This window comes from Gavialis gangeticus, unplaced genomic scaffold (genome assembly GCF_001723915.1).
Source record: "Gavialis gangeticus isolate Ggan-Ray unplaced genomic scaffold, GavGan_comp1, whole genome shotgun sequence".
Classification (NCBI taxonomy): domain Eukaryota; kingdom Metazoa; phylum Chordata; order Crocodylia; family Gavialidae; genus Gavialis; species Gavialis gangeticus.
In genome coordinates this window covers 147,694,857-147,717,170 of record NW_017729025.1, presented here as the reverse complement: position 1 = coordinate 147,717,170, position 22,314 = coordinate 147,694,857, and the positions used below count along the sequence as shown (strand labels likewise).

The 22,314-nt window shown below is 42.5% G+C and overlaps 1 long non-coding RNA gene across 1 annotated transcript in view; it reads left to right on the top strand.

Moving 5' to 3' along the window:
* The window catches only part of LOC109299174, a 144,920-nt gene that overhangs the window by 30,819 nt on the left and 91,787 nt on the right, over positions 1-22,314 (top strand). Inside the window, exon 2 of the long non-coding RNA XR_002097788.1 lies at positions 2,962-3,096. This is a non-coding gene — a long non-coding RNA (uncharacterized LOC109299174). The remainder of the gene's footprint in view (positions 1-2,961; positions 3,097-22,314) is intronic.

Below are 22,314 nucleotides of genomic sequence, written 5' to 3'. Positions count from 1 at the left end.
TGTTCAGGTTCCTGGCTTAAGAGTTTTGTTATTATTTTTTAATTCAGTATGAAGATCTGAAGCTAAGAACCCAGCTCCAGTATACTGTGTATATACCGTATTAGCCACAGCTTTAAATAGATCATTCCCCCCGCCCTTTTTTTTTAAACAGTGTCCAATTCAGCAAAATGATCCTTGTCAGGAGACAGGCCAAATCTCTATCATCTCTCAGGAGCTTGGCACCAACTAGCAGGCTTGACAAGCTATTTTAAGTTAAATATTAGCTCCCGTGAGGAGCAGACTCGATTAATTGAGTCTGTTCCAAAGCGGCGGATCTCCAGCATGTCTGAGAACGAAATGGTACATGTATAAATGCCCTTATAAGACTGGGGGCAATGAATTACAAACGTAATAAGGACCACACACTTGATTTGGAATTAGAAGTAGAGAAAATCCCAGTAGGAGACATTCTGGGATTTTTCCAAAGAACCTAATGGAACTAGACCTTGAAATACAGTGGGTGCTGGGTTCTTAGCTTCTTCTGTCTTCCTTGAAAATCCAAGCTCTAAGTTTTAGCAGAGTAACTCTTGGGGAAGGGTATTTTGTCTTGTCAGCAAAACCATGCTGGGAAATGAATATATATGGAAGATCCCAGAAATAAAAAGATAAATTGAAATTAAGATATAAGTAGCTGTACAAAGATGAACTGCATGATAATTCCAAGGAGCAAAAACTAAAGAGTAACTGCATACAAATGAGCAAAAGAAAATGTGAACTCTCAGGTAAACATTTTCTGAGAATGAGATACACTGAAAACTAAGTACCCAGAGGAAGTGGAGGAAGTGTCATCACCTTGAGACACTTAAAATAAAAAGGCTGAACCACTAATATACTTTAGAGGGTAATCAAGGTTCTTTGCGTAAATCTGATATCTTTTAGCAGACCAACTGAAATAGTTGGAAAAATTCTGCTTTGCAAGCTTTCGGGTACAAATACCTTTTGTCAGGCTGAGGAAGCACCTGCGGTGGGTCTGCACTCTTCCTGGATGGAATAGAAAAGAAGCCAGAGGCCAGTATGCATGCAAGAAAGCCAGTTAATGAAAATGCAAATTGAGGTAGTCAATGAGTGAGAGACAGGTGGAGGAAAAGGGAAATATAGACCTGGTGATAAAAATATAGCTGGTAAATAGTATGGGTGAGTGAAGCGGGCCCTATTCAGTTCAGATTCAGCTTGAATCAGGGACAGTGATTTGATTAATTGATTCAACTCACTGTCCCTGATTCTATTTGGCCGAATCCGAATCTGAAAATTCAATGCTGATTCAGAGAATCAGCAATTCGGACATAGACACAGCTTTAAATGTTTTTTCTACATACCTTGAGGTACCAGCACGGTTTATGAATGCTGTGATGCTGAGGCTGATGGAGCATGCCATGGTGCCCTCCATGTGCTCGGTGGTGAACCTGGAAGTGGACCAGAAGTATTGGCCCAGACCCAGGAGGCACCAGTTGCTGAGCCAGAGGGTGTGGGGGGCCCCCCAGTGTGATCCCCAGTGGATCTGGAAGTGGACCAGAAGTGGTTCTGGTCCACTTCAGGGTCTGCTGCCGAGCATGCTGAGGAGCCTCCTGTGGGACACTCCATGCACCCCAGCATCACAGTGTTCACAAGCCACCTGGTACCTAGAGGTATGTAGAAAAAACAATTAAAGCTGTGTCTGTGTCTGAATCGCCGAATCTTTCCAAGTCTCTTCAATCCATTTGGAGGGTTCAGATTCGATTCAGAGAGATTAAAGGGTCCTCCAATTCGATTCGGAGTCAGAGATTCATTCGGCCACCAAATCGGGCTGAATCTCCACCATATCAAATCAGGGACCAAAGCTTTGCACAGCCCTAGTAAATAGCAGACAGGAGGCTGCTTGAGGTGTCATATGTTAGGCACATCATAATATGTCACGAACCCAATGTCTATATTTAATCCATGATTTTTTGTATCCAGTAAATTGATGAAGTGATGTTTGTAGGCTTGTCCATGAAAAGTGTATGGAAAATTCTCTTTGAGGATTAGAACTGAGAGATTGGAGAGAGAGTGGTTTTCTTGTGAGAAATGTGCCCCCACAGGTAACTGGGTATTCTTGTCTTTGATAGAGTTTTGGTGTGCATTCATTCTGGTGTGCAGTTGTTGTTTGGTTTCTCTTCCATATTTTCCATCAGGGCATTTGGTGCACTGGATGATTTATATTACATTTCTGGAGGTGCAGGTGTAAGATCCAGGAATGCTGATTGTTTTGTTGTGGGCTATAGTTATTGTGGGAGTGGTGGAGATATGTCCTGGTGGAAAATATATAGGAGAAACCAAACCTGTGGGGGCACATTTCTCACAAGAAAACCACTCTCTCTCCAATCTCTCAGTTCTAATCCTCAAAGGAAACTTACAAAACACCTTTCACAAACAAGCCTATGAACATCACATCATCAACCTACTGGATACAAAAAATCCTGAACTAAATATAGACATTGGATTTATGACACATTATAACCTGCCTAACATCTGACACCCCTGGCAACCTCTCTACTATTTGCCAGCTATATTCTTTTCACCAGGTCTCTATTCCCCTTTTCCTCTCCCCTACCCACCACCTGTCTCTCACCCATTGATTACCTCAATTTGCATTTTCACTGACCAGCTTTCTCGCATGCATACTGGCCTCTGGCTTCTTTTCTATTTCATCCAGGAAGAGGACAGATCAACTGCAGATGCTTCCTCAGTCTGACAAAGGGTATTTGTACCCAAAAGCTTGCAAAGAAGAATTTTTCCAACTATTTTAGTTGGTCTACTAAAAGTTATCAGATTTACCCAAAGAACCTTGTCTGCCTATGTACTTAGATCAACAAAAATACAACCTATACCCCTTTAGAGGGTAATTAAGGAGACAAGCTTTAAGGTCTAATATATCTTTATTATCTGTGATTTCTGTGGTTCTAGTTGATTGCAAAATGGAACAATGGAAAAGGACAAACATGAAAAGCCCTGGGAGCCATCCATGGAGAGGAGGAATTATAACTTGCACCTGATGCTCATGCTTAAAACAGAATCCAGGAAAGAACCAGGAAACTTCAGGTCTGTAAGTCTGTCATCTCATTTGAAAAGACTGTAGTTGGACTGTCTAGGGCAGTGGTTTTCAACCTTTGGTCTGTAGACCCCTGGAGGTTCACAGACTACATTGAAGGGGTTCAGGAAAGATGAGTGTGATCAATCAAAAGTATGTGAATACTCACACTTACAATTCAAAGGGGTCCACACCTCCATTTAAATTTTGTTAGGGGTCTGCAAATGGAAAAAGGTTGAAAACCACTGGTGTAGCAATTAAATGGGACTGTATTGCTGATGACAAACACCAGTTTGGCAGGTGAATGGATCTAAATGTTGAAGATGATGTGGTCTGCTTCCACCTACCTATATTAATGCAGGCTTGGCTACACAAAGGGGTATTGAATCAGAATAATGCATTGCTGTCATTCCTTAGTATAGTATAGCACGATTTTGAAACCACAGCAAGTCAAAGTAGTGCAAACCCTGCCTTGCAACTGGGCAACATGTTTGCATTCAGGGATTCCATTGGTGTACCTGCACAAATACAAAGAACCGTAATGATGACAGGTGCTGGTACCTGAACCAAGGATCAGGGTGGAAGCTTTATAAGAAACAGACCAATGTTCCTTTAAAACAAACTAATGATTGCGTTTTTGCATAAGCAGCTATGGAACCTACTTGCTTTTCTCTTGAGTATGACTTCGTGAGCTCAATAAGGATGTCAGGTCTCTAAGGCCGCTGACAGATGTGAAAAAACCCCCCAAAACAACCCAGCATTTTACCAGAAGAGGAAGTGCATCACTTTGACCCAGCTTTGACCCGTATAGATCAGGTGCTTCAGCGGGGCATTTTGGCACTTTTATCTACAGCTGATTGAATCAACTATTAGATAAAATGGCAAAAAAGCACCTCTGAAGCATGCAATCTGTACAGATTTTGGATGAGCTAGGTCAAACTGATGCTGGGCAAGCACTGCGCTTGATGCAGGGGGTACGCCAAGCTGAAATAAACCATGGTGGGTTTTTTTCCATGTCTGTAAGCAGCCCAAGATTTTAGAAATCCATGTGGCAACTTATTTCACGTAGACATTTAGAAAACTTAATTGAAAGACTTAATGGAACAGCAACAGTGGCAGCAGTATAAGCATACTTCCTGAAACTCGGAAATAGAGAAGCCTCAGGATGTATGTTTTTAATTCATTTACATAATAATTTAATAAATGAACAACACGCAACAATATTTTATTCAATATTCAGGTGCTGAGGTTTGCATTGTAGTTTTAAACATGTTTTTATTAAACAAAATTATGGAAGATGATCAGCATAGACATCTAGTGGGTTATAAGCATAACTAGCTAGAAGTTTAGATGCTCAGTGTAGGAAATCTAAGATGAAAAATGCAATCATGTTTGGATTAAAAGCCACTCTAAGTTATATCATGCAGCTCCACTGGGGCAAGATGAGTGCAAATGAGAATACAGGAAGATTCATCCCTTTACAATTGTATACATATAGATTCATAGACAAATTTGACCACAAACCCTCACATTTCTGATTCAGAACCAGATATAACTTGACCTTTCAGATGCCTGGTGCCTTATATATCATTCACCCCTGGTTTGGGGTATAAGTGAAGGGTTGTGTGTACTGTAATAAACATCATACACATTGATTATCAGGCTCCTTGATAAATATGTGTATATGAAACTGGACCTGGTACCTAACAGTATGCTGTATTTTCTGGCTCTTCCCACCTTCCATTTTTCTCCCTCATTGTCACTCTCTCCATTCCCCTCCATCTCCTTTTTTTTCTCACAGTCTTGACTCTTCTTGGATGAGGTTCTGTCTGTCTTGGACCTTGCTGCAGTGAATTTTTCTCCCTGTTGACTGTATCCACATTTTGAATACAGTGGAGCAAGCAGATTGCAGACCAGCTCTGAGCTGTCAGTGAGGTGTGCTGGCTGACTTTGCTTCTTCTACATGTTAAACCCCCTGAGCTTGGCATCCCCAACTCCAGTCTTTTCTTCTCTAGCTGAATGTGAAGGCAGGACAAAGCTATGTGAGTTACTTCTTTCAGGGCTACAGCTGGCAATGAGAGAAGATTCCTGGTATTATTGCCTAAAAGTTCCTGTGAGTTTTACACATTCAGATAATTTTTCTTGTATTTGACAGTGGCAAAGTATTTTTTCCCTCTCTTGTTAAACCATCTTATTGGTCATTGCACACCCTGTATAGTCAAAGCAGGGGGGGAGCGGAATTTCAATTTATTTTCCTTCTCATCCTTCCCAGGCTCAGGATGTCCTGTATCACATGTACTCCTAAGCAAGGGAATGTGAGGCAGAGGCCTTGCTTGTGCTAGGCAAGGAGAGAAGTGGTGGTGATTTTCCTGGGGTCCTCACCATTCAGGGCCACTGTATCTGCTCTGTTAGGTCTGACCTGTTGCTGTAGGTCAGCCCTGCCCTCCTGACCTTGGGATGCAGAATCCACAAGGGAGGTTTGTTCTTCTGCATATGGCCTACTAAGCCTTTAATGCTCGCGCGCTCTCTTACTGCCTTCCACTCTGAATGGAAAGGGCATGCTCTCCCACCCCGTCTCCTCACATTGCCTTCTGCTTTATCCTGTCTGTGAACTCTTGACCTTGATTGCTCTCTCTCCTTATACAGCTCCCCTCCCTTTGCCAGCTCCAAGACTGTCTTGTGTTTCTTGGAATCCGGCAGCTCGAGACTTCTTGTTGATTGGTATAAACAATCTTAAAGGTCACATTTTTTCCCCCCTGCAGAGGGACAGGGGGGAAAAAAATAAAAGGTTTCTCTCAAATTAACAACCACAACGATGTAAACATGGAAGCCAAAGGGAGCTGCTCGCTAGTGAGTCAACCTGCGCCAAAGAAGCCCCTCTGGGCTTTCTTAGGAAAGAAAATGTGGGCACAAGATGTGGCATGCTTTTGTGGCTCCCTAGGTTGAGGGTGCCAAGGGACTATGATAATCACTCCCTGCTTGAATGTTGACATCTGATTTGAGCAATGCTGTGTGCGCCAGGGCTGTCATTGGTCTTTCTACTAAGCTGGAGGAGAATGCAGAAACATTAACAATCTTGGCTGTCAGCAGAGGGGGAGGAGGCCTGGAGGGTGTAAAGCAGTAGAGATCTGTCAGAAATGTATTCAGCTAGCCTGTGGGTCTGATCCAACTCCCACTGCAATCAATGGAAAGGCTCCCTTTGACTTCACATGGAAGCCTAACCCAGTTTTCTTTGAGGAAAGGCTTTATGGAAAGGGAGCGTAATGAAAGCTGAAGTGTGCTGTCACCTGCTTAGGGCTCATATATGCCCCTTGGCTGAGTCTCTGGCCAGCTGTACAGTGTAAAGTTTTACCAGCTAGCAAGTAGATTAGGAACAAGAAAATGTTCACAAACCCTGTCCAGCAGCTGCTTTGGCAGAATCTCCAGGGTAGGCACATCTTACACCAGCTTCACTGGTAAAGCTCAAGTTGTGTTTGCTATACCAGACAAACTGTTTTTCCCTACCTAAGCCTCATCTCTGCTAGGTGGAGTTGTCAGACTAGTTATGTCAGTAGAGCCTTTATACTGAAGACTAGCACTCAGGCCGAGTGCTCTGACTGTCTTCTCACAAATGACTACTTAGCTAGGAACAGACATTAAGTGAGCAGAAACTGGTTTAAACCTGTAACAGAACATAAGTTCAGTGCACATAAACCAGTTGCAAAGAGGCTAAAACTGTTTTAAGATAAACCTGGTTGCATGTAGTATCAGACTTAACTGATTTGGGTCAAACTGGTTTATGCAATGTCTGTCCCAGACCTCTTCCTGATTTAAGTTAAACCAGAGTTCCCCAGCATCCCAGATGCTTTGCAGCCCTAGGCTGGGCTATCCTGGGCTGTCTGCTCCAGAGAACAGGGCTGGCCAGAGCTCCAGTGAAGACTGCAGGCACAGCAAGTTCTGCCTGGCCTCCCCCTCTCACTGTTTGCTGCTTAAGCAGGGATTCCCCCTTCCCTCCCTCTCACCTCCCACAGCCCCATGGACCTTAGGCATGTGGTATGCTAGCCAATGATGAGAGGCGTCTGTGTGTGTGTGTCTCCCATTTCACTGGGACAGGCAGACAGAGCAGTGTTGGCTTAGAGCTTTTTGGAGCTAAGCAACAGGTCAACTGGTAATGCCCCTCCATTCCTTCCTTGGAAAAAGCTGTTTAAGAAGAGCTTGAACTAATGAGAGAGGTTTTTCTTTTGTTGATGGGCTGATAAACACTGTGTTATCAACCCCCTGCTGGCTCTCTCACCTGTCAGGTTTGCAGACAGTATGAAGAAGCAGGAAGAAGGAGACTGAAAAGCTCAGTATCATCAACAGATGGCTGCACTGGACACCCCCACTTTGTCTCAGAGTTCTAGCCAGGGGCTGGGGTCTAGCAACACTTCCATCCTTTAAACTGTGAGTGGGGAAAAACCTGGGATGGTGCAGGCCAGGGTGGGTTTACACCCCATCCTAATCAGAGCATCTTGCTGGGGCCTGGCCACCTTCCCCCCACCTCCTCAGCTCAGCACTATGAAAGGGAAGGGAGGGCTGCTTTAGCATCCTCTCCCCCCCTTCTCACTCCCCTCCCCTCCCAGCTTCTAGCCTGAGCCACTGCAGGCATGTGCCTGCTTTTCTTTAGTCCAGAGGGAGCATCTGTACACTTGCAAACTGGTTCAACCTTGGCAGGAGTGACCAGGAATAATGGTCACAAGCTGGCAGAGGGTAGATTTAGGCTAGATATCAGGAGGCGCTACTTCACGGTCAGGGTGGCTAGGATCTGGAACCAACTTCCAAGAGAAGTGGTGCTGGCTCCTACCCTGGGGGTCTTTAAGAGGAGGCTAGATGTACACCTTGCTGGGGTCATTTGACCCCAGTACTCTTTCCTGCCATGGCAGGGGGTCGGACTAGATGATCTACTCATGTCCCTTCCGACCCTAGAAACTATGAAACTATGAATTCAGGCTCAGGCTTTTTGAATGTCTGTCCCTAGCCCTTGTGACTGCTGCCCTTGCAGTGTGACCCTGAAGGGGTCTCAGCAGCTTGCATGTTGTTTGGAACAAAGTATTGGGTGAATAGTATGTTTGACAAGGCAGCCTGTTACCATCGTCAAGTCAACAGCAAGTGGCTTGAGCAAATCTAGCAAGAGGCAAGCAAACAGGGAACAGAAGGAGGCTTGTGGTTTGCCCCAACAGCTGTTGTCTTCTTGTGACCGATGAGTCACAGACTGAGAATTCTGGCTTGGACTCATAGGCTTTTCCTTCCAGCTCAAGGGTGGGATCAGCCAGCCCCTAACAAAAATGGGGAGAAGCACATAATCATGCAGATAATGTAGGATGGCTATTTTTGGAGAGAGGGAGGCATCAAAGTGGACGTTGGTGCTTGGGTGAATGTGAATGAAAGCTTGAAGGGATGTTGCCATTCTAACCCTGTATCCAGAGCTGCATCCCACAACAAGCCTGTATCTCTGGGGTGAGCAAAATCCAAACTCTGCACCCAAACTATCCTGAATTTGAGGCATCTGGAGTGGAGCCTGTATCTGGACTGACTTTCTGCAGCTAAATCCTATCTCTAATAAAGACGCTCACCCAGCAAGCAGCTTTGCCCATTTTCCATCACTGAGTATGGCCAGAAGTCTGCCTTTCTCTGTTAGAAACCTTTAGTGATTAGGAAATTTTTTCAGACGCAACTAACCTGGAATTCCAGCATCCTGGTTTTGTGTGTCTGTGTGTCTGTATTTCCAGGTCCCAGGCCAGACTGAAAACAGAATGCCCAGAATTGTGAAAAGTTACTGTGATTTGTATTACAGTAGAGTAATGGGCCCAAAGTGAGATCAGGGCCCTGTGGTAAGTTTTGTATATCCCACAATAAGAGACCATCTGTGTCATCAAGAGCTTACATCAATAGCCAAAGGGAAAGAGGGGAGATGGAGGCATAAAAAGAAACTGAACTTACCAGACCAAAGTTCACACTGAAGGTCAGAGGCAGTAGTAACAAGAGAACTCTGGTCTCCTGAGCCTCAGTTCTGTGCCATAGCTATTGGGTGACATAGCCTCTCAGTTGGTTTTTATGAGAATAACTGGAAAAAAAAATTCCAGTCTCAAGAGGCTTGGCTAATTTTTCATTAAAGCTCAGATTGGCTTCTTAAATTACTGTTTGAAGGCTTATGTGCCGAAATGGTTTTCTTTGTATGTAAGCCAAGCCATCACAGTTTTTAGATCTTTCCTTTGGTCACTTCCTTATGAAAAAAAAAATATTCATAAGGAATCAAGCTTTTATGAGCAAAAATCAGTCCAGAAGATGGAAAAAGGGTGGGTGTGTCATGCCCTCCCATGCCTATTTAGGCAGGGTATGTACTCAGAGTTTTGGTTTTCTTAACTACCATGTTAACAGGCAACTAACATCCCTCCTTTTTCAAAAGCTGAGTGGCTGAAGAATGACATCACTGCAGCTGAAGTCATTTGCAGATACAGCACCTTTGCTTAAATTCCTAGCATACTCCTGTTCCTACCAGAAAATCGAAAGCTATGATTAGCTTGTGGTGATTGTTAGTACTGGGTATACCTCAAAATTGCAAAACTTAAAACTGGATGGAGGTCCTCTTTGTTACAAACTTAGGTCAGGGTTGACAAAGGCTTTTGGGGTGTTCCTTAGGTAAACACCAGCAAAAGGCTGTCAGTATCTTTTAACTGCCTAGGTTTGGATGCAGATTCTTCTATATTCTTCTTGCCTACAATAATAGTCATGCTGGGATCCAACACGGTAAGAACAAGAACTGCATTTTTCAAAAATGCCAAAGTGACTTAGAAGATTGAATCCTATTTTGTAATATGAGTTAGGTACTTAGGTGCTTAACAGCATCTTATGCAGTCTATAGGCTTTTGAAAATGTGGCCTTATGTGCCTGTCTTCCTTTGGAAAATATGACTTAGGCTCTAAAGTCAGTTGAATACTTTTGAAGATTTTACCCATGTCAACCTCAGCCAAGATTTCAAAAGGGACTGGTTCTCTGAGATGGCCTGCTCAACATTTCCTGAAAAACAGGCCTTCCCTTCTTCAGCTGCCTAACACTGAGATACCAAATGTTATTAGTTACTAATAAAAATGTTGATGTTAATGGAAAGAAGACCAAGGGACTTCTAAGGAAAACCTTTTTGAGTTCAGCATCTGTGTTTTTCGGTCTTCTTTTATTTCTTCCATATTAATTGAATAAATCTGGTCAGAATTTTTTTCCCAAGGAAGATACTGACTTTTTGTTTCAAAACTTATTTGTTTTTCAAAGAAAAATGATCCGAAAACATCTTTTATTTTCCCGTTTTTGCTTTTTCCAACCAAAAAAAAAAATTTAGAAGTTTGAGTAAAGCAGGCATTTTATGTAAATATTTTCATTTTGTCAAAGGATCCAGGTTTCTGGAAATGATTCCAATGGAAATTTTCAGTCACTCTGAAATAGGACCTGATTTTTGTCTTGCTTAAGTAGCATTTCCATTGTTTTATCTTCAGTCAAATTGCTCCAGATGGACAACAGTTTGCCATCAGAATCAGGCCTATTTTCTTCAAAGTACTGGCTCCCAGCTTTTCTGCCTGAGTGTGGTGGGAAGCAGTTTGGAGGAGCCTGCTATTTGTGCAATAGATGTCACGCGAAGGGGGAAACCTAGATCCACAGGATACAGAAGCAAGGCAGCCCACTTCCCCATTTCTCTGATTCTCGTTTTCATATGCCGTTCCTGACAGGACTTGGGTCAGACTCCAAATTCCATCCTGTCCCTCTGCTTCCTGCCCTTTCACCCATGACCAGAAGGCTAATCCACCATTCCTAGGGCCTTGCGGAACTGTTTGCTACATTATACTTTCAAAAATAAAAAAATATTGTTAACGGAGGTTGGTCTTTTGACTTGTTTTTGTTCATTGATGACTCAGGCTGGGAATTTCAAAGGCTTCTATTAAGCTGCAACCCCAACTTGTGTGAGGTTTTGGTGCTTAACTCTCTTATGTTATATTGAAAATCCCAGTTTAAATCCTTAGTGAGATTTTAGTGTTGTCAAAGTTGTTGCCGGGAAGGAGAGAAATGGTTCAAAGCCTGCTGAATTTAGAATAGCATATACTTCCCAGGAAGAAGAGGATGATTCTGACTTGGGGGGTTTTGATTTGATTTTTTAAAGCTGAAACGTTTGAACCTGTTGCTGGGCATGTCTACACAAGACACTAGAAGTGCAGTAGACTAATTCTACTGCACGTTAGTGTGTAATGGTGAAAACCATGCTAATGGACTAATGAGGAGCAGAATTAGTCTACCGCACATTAGTGTCACGTAAAAAACATGCACTGATACTATTGAGCAGTACTGTCAATTATGGCGTGTGAAGTTAGTACTTGTTATTTCAGGTACTAATTACAGCACATTAATGCATGTGTAGACATGCTCACTTAATAGAAAGTTCCCTTCAGGAAGTAATAGGTCAAAATGCATGGGCCAGCTGGGCCAGGGTCCAAGGCACCCTGCCTCAGCACAGATGCACAACGCAGCAGGCCATGGTTGCCTGGCATTATTTGCTGGGTGCTGTTGCAGCCAGACTGAGCCACAATGGGGCAAGGGGCCACCTTCAGAGCTTGGTCTGTGCTGCACATGCCCAGTGGGCAGTGGTTCCTCACCCCCGGCGCTTGCTCCAGCATGGACATGTGAGTGGGGGTGGCTGCAGCTCCTGCCCAGGGCCTGGGGGGAAGCGCATCCCACTCCTGCCACTGCTCCCACTGCGCTGGCCATGGACAGAGACTGTGCCTGCAGGGCAGGGTGCGGGGTAGGGGCTCAGGCAGGCTGGGGGGGGTGGAGAGGGCTGGGCTGTGGGCTGAGGGATCTGGGCCCAGGCCCCCAATGAATCTTAATCCTCCCCTGCAAAGTATCCCACAGTGCTCTGCTGTATGGATGTTTGTATCTTGCTTTGAAACTTTTGATCTTGGCCACCATCAGGGATTGGTCATTGGATTAAATAGACTGCTCATTCGATCCAGTACAATGATACCTAAATTTTTAAATTCCCCAAAGCATGCTTGGATATGTGGCTTGGTTTGGGCATGATAGCAAAAGTGAGTTTGTGTGATATTTCTGTCTAGTTTGAAACACACTACAGCATATATACACTGGCCTTACTAAGCCACAGGACTCTTGGGGAAAGCTAGACAAGAAAGAGTGTTCAGCTGATTAAACGTTTAGCCTAGTAACAGTGGGAGCATGTCTGTGGTCTGTATTGCAGAGAAAACTCTGGGTTTGTTAGCTGTGTTTGTTTCAAGTAAAATAAAGAGAAATCCATTTGACTCCTGTGAGGAACTGAGTCCTATGCGTGGAAGGAAGCTGACTGAACTGTCAGCCACAGGTTGAGAGGATAAGGAAGCTGCCTCTCTCAGCTGTTGATTCCTGGTATTCTCTAAGGATTTTAGGCAATTGCATGTGGATTAGCAATGATTTGTGAGTGGAGTTTTAATCTGGTAGGTATGAATGCAGTTACTTAGGACAGCAAATGAACATCTCTGTCTACGAGGTCCCCGGATTGTTCAGGGTACCCTCTCTATGTCCTATACAGAACCCAAGCCTAGGTTCCCTTTCTTGTTTTAGATTGCGTGTTGTGTCCACAAGTGGGAGGTACTGAATATTCACTGCTCAGTAGAGATGGAAGGAAGTGGCTAAAATGGTATGTCAGAGTACAGAAATACCACATGGTCCAGCTCCTGCAAGAAGCACCTCTGCGATATGAGGGTGCATTTTTAGTTTGAATTGAGAATGCTGCAACCGCATCAGGCATCTAGATAAAACATGTGTATCTTTTGCCAGTGTGTTCACCATTGCAGGTTGCCAGTCTCTTCAGTTTTGCCTTGTTTATGAGAGTGCTTCTTGTCTGCTTACACATGCAAGTGCATAGAGAGGATATCAGAGTCTGGTGTTCAATTTTTCCTGAGTTACCTGAGTTTTAGGCTAGGAACTTAAGATATTGCATTTTTCCCTAAGCAAGTTGTGCCTGTGTTTGTCCAAGAACAGAAATATCCCAGGATTGGTGGGATCACTCTTTCAGTCAGGGTTTAGCAGGCAGCTGAATGCACAGCCATTTTTCTGCCATTAATTCAAAGATGCAATCCCAGGAGAAGCATTCAGATGCACTTTGTGATGTTTTGGGATAAACTGTTAGTACTTCTATTCCCGTAACCCTTTGGGGGATTTATCTCAGGACAGTGAACATGGATGTCTGAACAATTGAACTTTGTCCTGGGATAAAATGGCTTATTCCAGGACAAATACAACATCTGTTTGCAGCCTCAGAGAAGCAATGAAACTGGCTGTGCATTGCAAAGCCCTTCCTTTGTGCAGTTCTTTACATCTGTTGCAAGCACTATTAAGCTATTCCTTTAGCCATCCATTTTCAGAGCATCGGGGCTGGTTGCCAATACCCTCACAGGAACTCCTGCTCTTCTAGGCACAGCATAAGATTATTTTTCTGTCAGTGCAAAATCTTCCTATTATCTCAAAAGGTACACAATTACATATCACATAGGTTGGTGACAGTTATTCCTGTTTCTCCCTGAGGACTTTATGCTACATTATTGATGATCAGTTGGCTACATTGCTACACCCATTCACTAGAGGGTGGCCCTTTAAGAAGGAGAGAATTTTGGGAAGGGGCAATTAGATAAGAATCTAAATTCTTGGGGATTTACATAATCTAGATACAATTTTTGAAGCTTGGGGAATAGTTTCTTTATCTCTGTTTCAGGTCATGAAAAGATCCCCACCATAGTGGCTGTCATACATTCTTCGTGGAAGTCCAGTAAATTTCCTGATGCTGCTGTCCTCTTCTTCACACCAATAGGAAACCCCAACCAAAACAGCTAGAGAAACCTTCTCATTGTGGATACCACTTGTCATGTTTGTGGCATCATTACACTAACAGGTTTCGTTCCTCACACCCTCTTTGAAGGTTGTGATGACAGCTAACCTAAAGCTTGTTAAACATTGTAATTCATATAGTTCACAGGTATGGGGAGCCTTTTAATTTTGATCTTTTAATGTGCAACTTCTAAAATAACATGGTTTTATTTATATATATGTATGTGACTAGACTTTGAATAGATAGGGAGATGAAACCCATATGATTTCTCAAGTCTCCAGTTGAAGAAGGTTTCAAAAGTCAGGCAAGGAGGTCAGTTTTGCTATTCTATTGCTGACCAGTTTACTTAGTAATGTACAGCTTTATCAAGAAATGACTAAGGAAAATTTACAGTTCTCATAGAAATGTTCAGTCATCCACACTGTACATCCTGTGTACTTTAATCTATGAGTATTTATGCTTTTAGATGTATGTCATAATGTAGAGATTTAGGGACTGATCCAAGTTCCCTTTAAAATCAATGGAAAGACTCCCATTGTCTTCAATAGAAGATGGATCACGATCTTGAAAAGGAACATGGGAATAGCTAAGACAAAATACATGCGTTATGGCTAAGTTGATGTTATTGTGAGAATTGGAACTTCTTCACCAAGCACTTCAGCTTCTTGTTACCAAGTATAACAAAGCAGCTGGGTGCCTGGGGCAGCAGGGTGCATGGAGGCAGCCATGGTTTCTGGCTGCCGCTGTTTCACCAGTAAGACTGTGTGGCTGCAATGGCAACTGATGTTTTTCTGTCAGTGCTGGGGGTGGCTGCCCTCGTCATCCCACCCTAATCATGCTACTGGTTGTAATCTCAATATTACTGCATTGCTAAATCAAATATTCAGGGTTCTCTCAGCTCAAGTCACTCCAGAGCTAGAGCAGTATCACTCAGTGAAATCACAAACTCCTTGAATGGAAGTGACTTTACTTGCATTGTTCATGAGTTGTGCTGCCTCCACTGACTTCTTAGCTCTACAGTTTACTCCTGAGATGGCGATAAGCTCTGCAAAGGGAGTTCTTCCTCCTCCTGAGGTTATAAACTCTAAAGAAGCATAGAGACTTGTAAAGAAAAGGCCAGTTGTTGTAAATTGGCTCCATTGATTCCAATGAAGGTGTAACTCAGAGCCAGCTCCCTTAACGCTGGGTAACGATCTAGCATAACATCTTTTTCAGCATTGATGGCTCTATAGAGAGCATTTTCTAGATAACAGTCTTTCTCCAGAAAATCTCTATTTGAAAAACAGCTGTGATTTTTAAAGCCATTGAGGAAATCTAGAGGTCTAATTTACATATATTTTAATGTGAATTGGGTTTCCGAATCATTGAATTTTTGAGAGCTCTCAGTCCACTAGGCTTACTTAAGGGGTTCCTTAAGCCTAAAAAGGTTGAGAACAACTTCTTTAGAGTTACAGGTAGGAACCATAGAAGAAGTTAAACTTCATGTGGAGGATACCAAAAGCCGTATTCTCAAGCATTCATTTAGGGTGAGATTTTTAAAAGAGCTTAACTTTGCACCTAGATATGGGCCAGATTTTCCAACATGCTTATCACTCAGGAGATCTCACTGTGAAGTTAAAAGCCAGATGGTTGATAGAGCCTGGGATCCTACATGCAGTAAGGGTTTCAAGCCCTTTGGAAGATCTGGCACTGAATCTTGGTGATTTGGTATCTTGTAAGGCTTTGTACCCATGGTCAAGTGACAAATTGTAGCATAAGTCAAGAGTACATGAAGCAAAGGAAAAGAGCATCAATGAATGGAAGATACTGTATCTCTGCCCTACCCCTGCCACCAATATTCTTTGCCTTCTCTCCTTTACTTAAGAGGCTAAGGGCCTACCTATACAGTACAATGAAATGTTGGTAGTTTGTCATCTGTGTAGTCTGAGGAAAATATACAGGGAACAATGACTGGAAGAGCTGTGTGAAATAACTTATGAATTATAAGACCTAAGGTTTAGAATTTCCTTTAGTGTCATTGTGCTCTCTTGTACTTTGGCTCCATCCTTTGCAGGGTGGATGCAGATTCTAGCTACTGAGTTCTATAGGCAGTAATATCTTCTGTTCTTTCCAAGATGTTCCTAAGGCAGACTGAACAGAGAGGGAGAGTGTACTTACAGCGTAACTTCTTGCTGATGCTAAATTCTCATGGAAAGACATGATTATACCTCAGACTTCTCAGGAAAGAAATGCCTTGCAAGTATTTCCTGTAGCCGCACCATGGGTGTATACATCTGAGCCAAAAAATATGGAGCTGCATCAATTAAAAAGACCTTGAAAAATAGTTGCAGGGCACCTTAGACAACTAGCTTTCCATTGCTGGTTTCCCATTAAATTCAGTAGTCACAAGGGCAATAAAATGAAAATTGCTGCCCCTTAACAAAACCAAAAGCAGCTGTTTATGATCAATCCTGCTCAAAGCCTCGAACATTGTAAAAAATAAAGCTGCAGTGACCTGAATTACTGTAGAGATTTTACAGGGCTAAAAGGTGTATGTATGTTTTCAATTGTACAATACCCAGGGAAAAACCAATGGGATCCTATAGCTACTCTTTACAACACAACAATATGACTTCTGTCATAAGGTGGTGTTACCATGTGCAGGCCTGATGTGAGTGCAGTGGTACCTTGCGACTGTGCCTTGGGTTGTTTGGGTTTTTTAATAATACATTTTAATAATCTTCCACCCTGAATGGTATCTGTCAATCTAGGAGGTCTTTTTATTGGAATGCTACTGCTCTCTCTGTTTAGGCCCTGATTGATCCTTGTGACTCCTCAGCTCTCATAAAATTAACAGGTGCTTGAGAACGTGGTGCTGGTTATTCAGTGGGTGTCACTCAACCTGGACTGAGGCACTTCTTAACTACTACCCCAGCTGCCTGCTGTGGGCTGTTATGCTGATGGTAGTCCCCACCTCTCAAAAATGTGATAAAATGAATGGCTTCATCTCACCCAATTATCAAAAGTGCAGGGGGAGTTTTGTGAATATTGGAGATGTTCTGGACTCCAATATTGGAGATGTTCTGATTTCCAGTGAAAGGCTAGTTCCAAACTATTCTTCATTTTTGCTTTGTTTTAAAAATGTCGAGCTCTTTTTCTGGTGAGGCATGATTGACTTGTTATGCCAAGGCTTTAATACAGGTGCAAGGGATTGTAAAAAGCTTTGCTTTATTCAGAGGGCCAGGTCAGGGTTGCAAATGAAAATACCTATGTCTTGTATCAGATACTGATCCAGCTACATTTCAGTGGTGGATAAAACTGCTCTGTTTATAGGAAGCTTAAGAAAAACATTGGAATTCTCCAACTGAAAGGTGCTATATAAACACCCCAGAGTGTCCCTATACATACTGAGTATGCAGTTTAGAGGTTCTTTATAGCTTTATTTGCCTTGCAACCCTTATCCTCTGGCCTGAACAACAGTAACATGAAACAAAGAAATGTTCCATTCTCCTACCCCTTTTTGCATTGTTTCTTTTGCTGTCTTTTTCTCTTCTTGGCAAATATCTAAGCAGGAGATTTCCTGCCTGATGGTGTGCCAAGTAGAATTCCAGCTCCTTTACTCTGCCCCTTTGTAAAAAAAAAATCTGACCCCCATTTCCATAACCAAGGAAGGGACAGGTTGCCATTGTTTGAGTTTCATAGCATGACTGTTTTTCTTAGATGCACACCCAAAAAAGAGAAATGATGCTGTTATTCAGCATTGGAATAACTGCAGTGATCCTATCAAAAGCAACAGGAATGCCAGCAAAGGGGATCTTTGGAGAGAAACCCGTGGCTCTGGCCAACACCTTTGCCCTTTATGATTTCCCTTTTTCATGTTGTTGGAGGTCTTGTCTAAACTCTGTAATAGTCTCAACAGTTATCCCTGGCCAGCAATTGAGGTATCAGCACTAGTTTTGAGTCTGCTAATCATAGACAAGGACATGCAGGGATTTCTACTAAATGGGCTAATTGAGGTTTACCTCTGCTTCTAATTGGGGTTAATTAGCTTAGTTGGTGCAAACCTTGGCTTGCCTTTGTCTATTGTTATCATTATATGTATTAGCCTCTATAGGCCTCAACCAAGAGGCTGTTATGCCAAGCTCTATTATGCAAGCTCTATTATGTCAACTGCAGTGACATAGCTAGGGGGATGGCAATAGGGGCAACTGTCCCAGTGCCTACTGGGAAGGGAAACATGCATTCCCATTTGTGGTTGTGGTGGCAACTGGAAGTTGCCGTACTCTCTTTGCCCTGGGCACCCAGCCACGTCTCTACACTGCTGGCCAGCTGCTGTACAAACACAAAGTGAGAGTCTCTGCCAACAAGGGTCTAATCTAAATGGACAGCACAGAGTGTAGGAAACAAAGGACGATTATCCACCCTACTTTACAGATGAGAAGCTGAAGTACAAAGAGATTCAACGACTTACCGAGGGTCATATGAGAAGTCAGTGGCAGAACTCCTTTGTCCAAGGCCAGTGTCATAACCACAAGATCATCCTTTCCATGATTGTTGAGAAGCCAGGAATGGTGGAGTTATTTTAATTACTGACCATCAGTGGCTGAGCAGGGCTATTTCCAAGTATAGATGAGGCTACAGATTAGATGCTTACTCCAGTAGGGATGAAGACAAGACTACATAAAGAAAGAAAATGAAAAAATTAGAAGCAGCCCAGAAGGTACCTATGTTGAGGTTTTTGTGTTGACAAGCTAACCTTAAAAGTTAAGAGCTTCAATTTGGTCAGAAAAGTGCCCACATCTTTGATTGTAACACTGTACCATATCTGAAACTATACCATATTTAGGCCTCAGTTTCCTCATACATAGAACAAGGATAGCAAATCTTACTTCTTTCACCGGGATCTTACAGCGTTTAAGAGACCAATCTTGTCACCTTGATTTATCCAAATGATTCTAAATCTATGGAGTATTCGCATTGATTTCAGGGGAAAGTGTACTAGTTATGAGGACTGCTTATGTTAGTAAGGGTTGCCAGATTTACTTCTGTATGGAAGGGATTTTAGGATCCTTGGTGCTCAATGCATGCACTTTTATGATGTTGATAAAATATGTTAGTCAAATATATCCAAATAACGCTATAGTTGTTGATCCACATAGAGCAATGGTCAGCAAGGTTTTACAGTGGCAGGCTGCATCAACCTAGCTTAGTTCAAGGCAGGCCAGTGCTTCTGAATCAGCCACTGAAACTTCTCCTGGCCACCCAGGTCACATGGCCAGGCAGCAGGAAGAAGCAGCAGTTGCAGCAGCAATGGCTGGATTGGAAGCTCTACAGGGCAGATCCAGTGGTGGTGTGCGCTGGATCCAGCGCATGGACCATATGTTGCTGACCCTTAACACATAGGGTAATAGTCTATTAACATTAGCAGCTCATGGACTTACTCCTTTAGCCCATGTGGCCGAGAACTGTGGTTTTAATAGGGAGGTCATGGGTTTTATCCCTGCTGAGGTTCCTGGGTAATAAACCTCTTTGATCCAGAATGGAAACTGGAAGCCTCCTAAGGACAGTCTTTAGTCAAGCTGGAAATATCAGAAGTAGAAAAAAAAATCCTCTTTGCATGTCTGCTTCCAGCTGAGACTGAGGAAGTACCAAGAATGTGTTTAAAATAAAAAGAATTAGTCAAACTTCTTTGAACCATAGTAAAGGTTTGGTTTCAGTTAGGGCTTTGACTGAGGGTCCGGATCTGATCTTATTTCATCTGAACTGTTTCTCCCACTTTGCCCATTCCTAATTTGTATAATAAATTACAACAATAGAACTGTAATAATAAGGCTTTATACTGCTGTGCAATGTGCATCACATGAGATGCATTAAACTTGGTCGTATGTGAACAGTGGCCACTTCAGATCTATTATTTATTTATGTACAGTCACTCAGGTGGACATAGCTAGGAGGTGTATTGAAAAATATCAGTAGCTTTAGTTAATTCTACTTGCATAGTAACTGGGATAGCATCAGATGGGTTCAGTAGTGAGTACTAGAGTTGAAGCAGCTTTAACTTGATTTGAAATGCTAGTTATTTTAATTTGAAGTCTTTCTAGAGTGTTTGAAGTAAATTAGTCCTGATTCAGAAAAGCACTTAAGCAGTGGCTTAATATTAAGCATGTGATAAATTGTATTGACATCAGTGTGGTTCAGGGCTACCAGGAGAACTTTATGAATAACTCATGGACCTGGAGGGGAATCTTAAATGTACAAACCCTCGATGAGGGAGAAGACAGAGAGGCCAGCTCAAAGCAATGGAGTGGAGAGGAATCTGATCAATCAGAATTGGGGGAAATCATCACATTTTTAATATTTTTATTGTTGTTTTTTGCTGTGAAAGTTTCATAAAACCAAGGGTGGAGATTTGGCTGCTGTATCTTTATTAGAAGAGGCCTTTTAAAAAAAATTAAACAACAAAGACAAACAAAGCTTCTTAAAGTCGGACACAGGAGAATGTGAAAATTAAGTTGATAAGGCCAGATTCTTAGTTGGAGAAAATTAGCATTGTACCATTAACTTCAATAGAATGACTGTAATTTCCTCCAACTGAGGAGCTGGCTTCTGAGCGTTACTCTAAAGTGAGTAGTCATTGTTTGGGTTTTATCCCAACCCAGCGGTTTAACTCTCACTAGCTTGGTGAGAGCCAAGCATGTGAAAAGTCTTTGGAATGATGAAAATATATATTTTTATTATAAATTTCCCAAAACACCTCAAAACTATCTTGAGAATTTCCCCCTGGGTATGGAACTCAAAATCTCCAATTAAGGCACTACCACAGTACCTCATTTTAGATGGTTACAAGCTCTTTTTAGTTCCTTCCCAACCCACATTCCAGCTGCAAACTCACATCTTTGTATACCCCATGTGAAAAAAGCATTCTAAATAGTATGTACTGCTGGATCTATCTTTCATGTTATACAGTCAAAGCAAAGATGAAAAGTTAGTTGAGGTCAGGATCTCAGGATGCTAACTTCCTGAGCAATGAGGTTTTGTATGTGTGTGTTTCTGAAAACCTTCGGACGCTCTCCAAAGAATTCCAGACTGAAAGTAGTATATAATGCTCCATCAAACATGTTTTACAGTCTTTATATTACAGCCTATTAAATCTACCCCCAGTGGCCATTTCTGAGAGATGTTGAGCAATCCTTTTCTGTATGTTTTTCTCAGCACAAGGCAGAGTCGACGTGGAAAGTGCAGACTGCTGTTTTCTTGTCATGGATAGCTAGGAACTTTTGGAAAAGGCTGCTTCACTCATGGCTACTCAGAACAAGGAAAAGATCTCCTCCCACCAAACACAAAAAAACAGTCTGTTTTGGAGTGAAGCATTCAGTGAGGTAGCTAATTCGGCAGAAAGTGCTGAAGGTTCAATCAGAAGACTGTCAGAATAGACTGACATCTTTTATATTCTTTCCCCATAATGCACAAGGGTAGGGCAAAGAGTAGTGGATGGCAGAAAAGAGATTTTTGGTTTATCTCAGGTTAGAAATAAAACTTTTGGCTTCATCTTAGATTCTCTTAATGCCCTGCTCTAAGGTTTGGTATGAACTCTTCTGATTCACTAGTAAGCACTGCATCAGACATGGAAATAGATACTTCACTCACTATCTTGTACGTAGACAGGTCAAGACATTCAGAGCCTGACTCTTATAACTAGTTTAAAGTAGTGTGTTTGCATTGACTTTCAATTTTTGGGACTGGTTTTGTAACTTAATAACTTTTCATGGATACAATGCCCAAGCCTGGGATTTTCCAAGCTGCCTAAGAAAGTAGGGTACTCAAATCTTGTTGAATTGTTTTAAAGTGGTGCATCTACATGAGGCATTTACTGTGGAGTTGCCTGTTAGCTCCTCAGTAAAGACTCAGTGTCTACACATGCAGCCCTATTAAGCCTCAGTAAATTAGCAAGCACCGCCATAGATCCTACTGAGGTTTCTAGTTTGTTATCACTTTATTTGGTGTTTTTGTCGTGAGTTTTCATTGTGATCACAGGATCATAGAAAATTAGGGTAGGAAGGGACATCAGGAAGTCATCTACTCTAACCCCCTGCTCAAAGCAGGACCAGCCCCCAGCTACATCATCCCAGCCAAGGCTTTGTCTAGCTGGGTCTTAAAAACCTCCAGGGATGGATATTCCACAGCCTCCATGGGTAACCTGTTCCAGTGCTTTACTACCCTCTTAGTGAGAAAGTTTTTGTCATTTTGAATCTAACCTTCCCTTGCTGAAACTTGAGACCATTGCCCCTTGTCTTATCATCTGCCACCACTGAGAACAGTGGCAGATGAGATGATGGACACTCAGTCCAGTGTCCAAATTACAATGGCCATGTTT